Source organism: Ptychodera flava, chromosome 13, assembly GCF_041260155.1.
Source record: "Ptychodera flava strain L36383 chromosome 13, AS_Pfla_20210202, whole genome shotgun sequence".
NCBI lineage: Eukaryota > Metazoa > Hemichordata > Enteropneusta > Ptychoderidae > Ptychodera > Ptychodera flava.
The window spans coordinates 3,313,445-3,321,768 of NC_091940.1; the positions used below are offsets into that span (position 1 = coordinate 3,313,445).

General features: G+C 38.1%; 1 long non-coding RNA gene across 1 annotated transcript; it reads left to right on the forward strand.

Annotated features, from left to right (window-relative positions):
* The first annotated feature begins 966 nt into the window (after positions 1-966).
* Positions 967-4,865, forward strand: LOC139147112 (uncharacterized). Its single transcript, XR_011555646.1, has 4 exons — positions 967-1,046; positions 1,521-1,692; positions 2,255-2,377; positions 2,977-4,865. It is a non-coding gene; the product is annotated as an uncharacterized lncRNA (long non-coding RNA).
* Positions 4,866-8,324: the final 3,459 nt, after the last annotated feature.

Genomic DNA, 8,324 nt, shown 5'->3' on the forward strand with positions numbered 1-8,324 from the left:
GACCGGTCGCGGAGAAAAATATCTGCAAAAATTGAATCTAAAAAGCCGCGACCTGGCGACCGGTCGTAGAAAAATATGTAGTAGAAAATCTCAGTATTTAAATCCGCGACCTTGTGACCGGTCGCGGAGCAAAATATCTGCAAAAATTGAATCTAAAAAGCCGCGACCTGGCGACCGGTCGTAGAAAAATATGTAGTAGAAAATCTCAGTATTTAAATCCGCGACCTGGCGACCGGTCGCGGAGCAAAATATCTGCAAAAATTGAATCTAAAAAGCCGCGACCTTAAGTAACGAATGAAAAAAAAATCACGAACTGGTGACTTATCGTTATGAAATATGTCATAGCACTTGTGATTCAAGGGTGCCGTGTCATGTATATTGATCCACTCGCAAGTTAATACTTTATCATAGCACCAACATTACAACTAGATCCAAAGTGAATATTTGCTGTCATTTCTGAAATGCGTTTAATTCAATAAAATAATGGTTAACCGTGTAAGTTACGTGTCTTATTCATTTTTCTTTCATGCTTGTTCCTTACCCAATGACACACAAGCTACTTGCTTTTATGTGGCGATGTAGTACGCCGCGGCGCCGAATTTCGTTATTACCGCACATCCGGGTACTTTGCGTGAAGTTGACCCTTGTTACATTTGTAACAATCATATACGACCTACACGTACACAGCACGGTATGCCCCATATGCAACTGAAGATTGCGACTTGAAAATGGTCGTACGACCGGTCGTGTAGCGGACCCATGTAAAACGTTGTCTCATTTTGAGCCAGGTATCTGGGCGAGAGGAAAGCCAAATTAACGGGCTCGGCAAGCCTCGCCCATTAATTTTTGGCTTTCCTCTCGCCCTTGCTAACAAATAAACGTTAATGGTCAGGGAAAATCAGGCGGACCAATCAGAGCACGCGTTACACTCAAAGATAAAACCACGCCTACCTTCCAAACGCCGACCACCGCACTGTTTGCACAGCTTTTCTCTCGATTTACTTACTGGTCTACTAGACTTGGTTCAAGTGCGAGATGTTGAACATGTAAGTTGGGTGTAACGTCTGGAATGCAATGATCTGTGTTCGTTGTTCATGTGAAATGTGTGAGTAGGATTATGTGAACGCGTTGAGTGGGGTGAACGCGATACAGGGGAGTTTTACCTGCCACAAACTAACTCACTACTGCTATAGCTGCACAGACTAAATAAAAACGCGTTCGATCGCTACCAAATAGCTCAGTTCAGGGTTTCTGTCATGTGCTAAAAATAGAAAATGCTCATTACGCATGCGCGACGCCATATTGAAATGCGACAAAAGTTTGGTTGCGGTGACCGTGTTCTGAGTGAGCGTGTTCTGAGTGAGCGCAAGTTCCGATCGTTGATAGTGTTGAACTTTGTACTGTACAAACTAACATCATGGGAGCTACAAAACACTGTTGCTATGGAAATTGTAGGAGTGACTCGAGGTACAGCCATCGGGACGAAATGAAAGACGTTTTCTTTATTCGCTTTCCGAAAGCGCATAGAAATTTAGAAAAATGTCAAAGATGGATATACGCCTGTGGTAGAAAAGGTTTCTGCATCGAAAGCATTAAGAAGGACACTTACATATGTAGCCTCCACTTTGTGGGCAAGATGGACCGACTGACAAATATCCTGATCCTATACCAGCGACGTACACAGGAGAACAGGTAAGAATAGAACGAAACGTAGAATAGAAAAGGGGAAAACACTGTAGATCGAGTGGCCGACATGTACATGTACACGTTGCGCGCCAAAAGTGCAGACGACGTCGACAGAGTCTGACCAAACTGGCTGCATTTTCGCGCAATGATTGCAAATTATTCAAGCGATTCAGTAGTCGAAACGCACGTGTTAGAGTCTGTGTTTACAAACAAATGATTTGACCCAGTTAACTTCTACGTTGAATAAAAGGTTAAAATTGTAATGTAAAATGTAACAAAAACCTATCTAAAAATACATCGGGTTTAGCGTGTGTACGTGTACCACTCGCACCCGGCCCGGCGGCTGGTTTGAAACATTGTACACAATATTTAGGCTTTCAATAGAGTCGGAATGACCCGAACACCTCAGTGCACTTGTGTGTATACGTATACTGTACGCCTGTCCACATCATGATTTGTATGTATGTGCAAGTAAATTTATAGGTTTAACATTTAATGGTGCAAATTACCTCAACCACAGGTAATGTAAATGTTCCAAATGACAAATGAGGCACATTTTCACTTCCAGGTAAGCGATTCTCGAGAAAGAGAAAAGCTCCCACACAAAGGGATGTGCCAGTGCTGGTGAAGCAACAGAAACGACAGTGTGTTGATGATATCTGTGTACCTGTTGACAAAGACCCTGTGAAAGGTGATAATCCCTTCCATTACTGCAATAATATCAGCATTTTCTCATTTATATAGATGTGCGTTGAAGTAGCTCTGCTGCTGCCCAAACATAGAAATCAAATAGTTTATACATAGTTGTTCATTATGCTGCTATTGGATCTTTTCCATTTTTAAGGATATTCTTGTTTCAATCATAGAAACAAAATGTGTAATGATTTTAATTTGAATGAAACAAGATTAAAATGTATTCTCATACAAATGTTGCTAACAAATTTAGCAGCTGTTGACATCATTTGAATTTAGCTTTGTATGAGAAGTGATGTCAGTTTTATTCTGCAGATTTGAACAATCAAGTTTTCAAACTTAAATACAAAAATACTGTAATGACCCATTATTTGTATATTCCCGTGCCAGACATTTGTCATCAACATACAGTATCAGGTATGCCTCTGTGTCAGGTAGATTGCCAATAAATATGTTTCATTTGGCAGCATAATATCATGTTTTATATAAACTATGAATTAACCAAACCAATTGCAAAATATGGGTACTCTGACCCCTTGTATAAAGATGCTTGTCATCCTTAATTTGTTAACCTGTATATTTTGTATCACTTTTCAGAACCCGTGTCTCAACAGTCTCCAGAAAAGAGTGCACCATCAGTTTATCCAGTTCTTTCATTCATCTTGATCAAGCAAACAAAGGAAAGGGGAACTCAGACAGACTTTAAGAGCCAAGAAATTGATCAGCTTGTACGATTGAAATCTGAAAACACCATTCTTAAAAATGAGGTGGCTCTTTTAAAAAATACTGTTAATAATGAAAATTCTCAGTGCATGAGCAAGGAAGTTCATTTCAGTTTTGAAGATGTTGAAAAAGATGAAAAGAAATGCAAATTTTACACTGGCCTTACTTGGTTTCAGTTCATTTGTGTATGGAATTTCTTAGGTCCAGCACGAGATAAACTACTCTTTTGGAAACGTGATGTTGTTAATGAGGAAATAAATCAAAACAGGCATCGTGGACCGGAACGTAAATTGAGTCCAATGAATCAGCTATTTTTGACTCTTGTAAGACTGAGTGCTGGGTTGCTACAGAAGGATTTAGCCTATAGATTTGGTATTTCAACTAGTCAGGTGTCTACTATTGTCAAAACTTGGATACAATTCTTACATAAACAGTTTTCTAGACTAAGGACAGATATGTTTCCTTCAAGAGATATTATAAGACGAAGTCTTCCATCATGTTTCTCTAAATTTAAAGATATTCGTGTCATTATTGATTGTTCTGAATTTTTCGTTCAACAATCCACTCATTTCAAACAGCAAGGAAACATGTATTCCAGTTACAAGAATCATGCTACGTACAAAGTGTTGATAGGTATAGCTCCATCGGGTGCTGTTACATATGTATCAGATGCTTTTGAAGGATCAATATCTGATCCTGAGATTGTTAAGCAGCAGGTTTTCTAGAATTACTGCAAGAGGGGGATCTGATCCTTGCTGACCGTGGTTTTACAATCCGTGATCTGTTGTATAAGAAAAAAGTTGATCTAAATATACCCCTTTTTTAGGAAATAGGAATAGATTATCAGTAGTGGAAGAGATTCAAACAAAGCAAATTGCGAGAGTAAGAATACATGTTGAACGTGCAATTGAACGTATAAAGAAATTCAGATTGTTGAGGAAAGTAATACCATTGTCCCTTCAGCCTGTATTTTCACAGATGGTGTTTGTTGCTGGTTGTTTGGTGAATTTTCAAGAGCCTCTTGTAAGATGAAGCCGGTGTTATACCGTCAAAGACAAACACAAGCCAAGGTCAAAAAATTGGTCCTCAGATTTTTTGGCAAAAATGGCAGCAGTGTGGAAATTTTTTTTTTCAAAATTAACAGTGAAATTGCTCAGTAGTATGAAGAAATTAAATGCTCAGTTCTTGCAAATGTATTGTAGGATAGACATTTATAAATAAATTACTGGTTTATACATATTTTTATTCAATTTTTAAATGAAAACTGACCAGAAAAATAGACTACTGATATAAAGCGCCATCACCAACTTAATTTAGAAATTGTAATGAAATTTTTTGGCAATCCCCCCCCCCCCCCTTCCAAAAGTCAAAATCAGTCAAAGTAGAAGCGGCAATACTGAGGATCAATTTTTAAATCTCTCCAGGCCTTGTGATCAGTTGTTCGTTCGATTTATCATGCAATATTTAGGAATTTGTTCACATCATTTTTGCATACATGTAATCAGACATCAATTTCAAGACAAGCTTTATGTATCTGATTTTCAAATGTGAAAAAAATATTTGCAGTGTACATTTTTTGTATGTCCCTGAATAAAGTATGCACTTGTCATCTACTTCTCAAATTGATTTATACTTCATAATGAATGTAAATTCAAGCATAAATAGGTTTTATTTAAATTTTTATTAAAACTACTGTATAGTTGGTTCAAAGGAAGTTGATAGGCTTATACTGTGCTTCAACTACAATATTTTGAATACTACAACTACTTTCCCTTGAAGAAAATTGTACTTTTAAAATATCAATAAATTCCAATAAATATTTACAGGGACAGAACACTCTGCAATTATAAAAATTCCACATGTCAATAAATAACAATAATTTAAAAGTGTACATTTTGATTTGAAAAATTCATTAAAACCTTAAATATGCATTTATTACAATAAAAATCTGCAAGTGAAGAACACTTTTCAAGCTCAGGATGCAATGCAAAACTTCAAAGTCTTACCATTGGATGCAACTTCAACAATCAATGCATAACAGTGGCAATCTCCTTGGAAGTCTCATTTCAAAGAATTCTGGAATAAGCATACTTCTGTGAAATTTTATGAGACGCTGAGAGATACTTCTGAAAAATACTCTATCAAACATTATTTCCTCACATGTCATCCCTTTCGGAGTCCAGATGACGAAATAACACACATCAACTTCCACAATCCCCATTTGCATCTGACACTGATAATAGTAAGCATGGTTTCTTTTTAACCTTAAGTCTGAATCCAGACAAAAGTTATTTCTTTGCTTAGGACCTAAGTCACTCTCAAATGTAACAGGACATCCCGTCTTCAATACATAGGGACATTTTATTTCAAGGACGCTAGTTCTGTTGCCATGTACGTCTGTTATAACACCATCAGGTGATGCTGCAAGTCCAGGATGATTACTGTTGCCCCATATTCCAGTCTCTCTAACGGTCAAGTTTGGAAATTTTGTCTGAAATTCTTCCCTTGCTTTTTTTTCATGAGTGTGTCCCCATTCCATTGCAGCTGTAGTTACTGGCTTACCCCATAATTTACCATATACAATATTTTCAGCTGCAATGTCAGAGTTGCATGTAAATATTTGCTTACATTGAGAAGCAGTCACCCTGACCCGTCTTTCATTTTGCCAACTCCTACTACCTTGCCCAACTGTTAGTTGATGAACACCATCCACAGCAAGGTTTGAAGAAGTTTATCACATTTTGTATGTAATTGTGTTAGGTGCTCCTCAGTTGGTACATAATCATTGTAGTGAATAGGGATAATAGTACTCCACATTGATGGCAGTGCACTCTGGGGGTTTTGTTGACTTCTAATAAATTCATTTCTTTCCTCAATACTTATTTCATCAATTCTCAAAGAGGGTGGACGAGGGTCAAAATTTATAATATCTGGCATAATTTTGCGGTTACTATAATTTACATCAGTAATTTTAGATGGATTTTTGTTATATTTAGCCCCCCTACCCCACTCAGCTGGTCTACTTGTACAAGAAGAATTCTCAAACTGTGACAGAAATAACAAAAGTGCTGCAACATGACTACATCTACCAAGGGCAGATGACTTGCATTCACAGGTCGCCCCCTTGACAAAACCTGAATGTATGGAAATAGCAAGTGTTACGAAATAAGAAATACTACGCATGCTTGCATGAACCTTAGCCTTTACATAAAATACTTGATTTTTTTAACTGCATAAACCTGACATACATGTCCACTTTTAAAGAATTGTTTGCCTCGTCTAAGAGGTTTTGCTGTGTGACAGGAACTCTCATTGTCCTCTTGAGAGTTTTCATTACATGTGTGTTGGCTGGCAGGATGAGTCTCAATGATGTGATGATAAACGTGACCATCTGTTATGACAGGTATGTGATCTGCAAGTTCACTGGGTGGTTTCCAACCATTAATTGGTAATATCACAACATCATTTTCAAAATCATTTGAATGAACTCGCTCCTTCAATTCCAACCAGTGCCCACTGTCAACTGCAGGGTAATATTACAGGATGCACCAACGTCAATGCAGTTCTGACACCTGAAAATAAGAGAAGACGATCATAATTAAATTTTGGAAATGTGATCTGAAAAATTAAAAACACATTCTAGTGGATGCAGGCTTATCTCAACATCCCAAATTTTTTGCACCCCTCTACTAGTACACTCACACTTGGGCAATAAAGGAATGAGACAGACTGTAACTAAAATAAACTATCACTAGATTTTAAATGTACAAATTAAATGACGAATAAAGAATGGAACATATTTTGACATCTGCTTTGAAGTTTTTCCCACAGTAACATGCATAGGTCAACCAGTATTGTTATTCTGCACTGATAAATGAAAGAGGAAAGGAAAATCTTTGTTCAATTTCACTTCAATGTTCAAAAGAAAATAACTGACAATCGAGCATTGCCAACGGTCAAATTAGATCCATGATGTCACAAAATCTTCCGGACACAAAGTAAAGTAAGTACTTTAAACAAAGGGAGAGGAAAATTGACCTACCGACCACGATATTTTGGATAATTCAATTTTATTAAAAGGAATGGTCCGTACACAAAGCTGCCACCATGGAGACACCTCCATGTGTTCTGTACATAGAGATAGAGTCACAGTCCCTCTGTGATAGAGGCGAGTCTTTTAGCACTTTGCTTTCTATGTCCGCGCGTAGACTTAGTCAGAAAAAATTGCAGCTGAGTATATAAACACATCAAGAAATCACAAAAAATGAGAATAAATAATAGTATTGTTGACAACATTTGCGGAAACCCGAACTAGGGGTTTATTATGCGGTAGGTACGTCCACCAGCTCACATACACCACACTGTCACGGTGACTACGTACGTACACTACACGTACGGACGTACGAACACCAAGTTTGCCGCGCCGTGCGTATCAGACTACACTTGAACCCGCCGAAATAAAATATTGCGCTTTATAAATCATTTGACAGAAAACGTTATTTGGCAAATTTTTCTGGGAAAATATGTCACTGGATTCACTTTTACAACAAGCTGCATGTCTATCTTTCAAATACTGACAACCTGGACGGCAGAAACCCCGGAAGTACCGTGAAGTGTAAGGTTTCGGTCGCGGCGAAATATGCCGCGAATGAACTCACCTTTTTATCAGATCTCCTTTTTTTCCGCTTGTTTTCAACCCACGGCATTTCAACCATCTCTTAAGTTGATCAACAGAATGCTTCTCGACTGAGGCGTACATGAACTTCGCACCCGGAACATCATCTTCGTCCAACGATATAGGATTAACGACTGTATGCATTGTGATCGTGTATGTCAACACAGAATCAACGCAGCAGACTTTGTCCGCATTTGCGATCTCATGAATATCATGATTTATGATGACGTAAACCCTGAACTGGGCTATTTTACAAGAGGAACTTTTACAAATCATTTTCTTTTTTGAAAATTCACCGACTTGAACCAAGTCTCTGGTTTACCTTCGTCCTGTGACACCCTAATGGCTCAAACGGAGATTTAGGAGTGGGAAGGCAATCTTACCTGAGTTTAATACAGGATTTGATTGTCATGCATGGCATCTTACTGCGTGTTAGCGAAAAAGTTACGGGCGATTTTCTCGTCATTCAGAGAGGTGGCGAAAAGTTCCGTTTCAGTGATCATGGGTTACAAAATGTATGGCAACGCTTTGTATCGTTTGAAGCGTT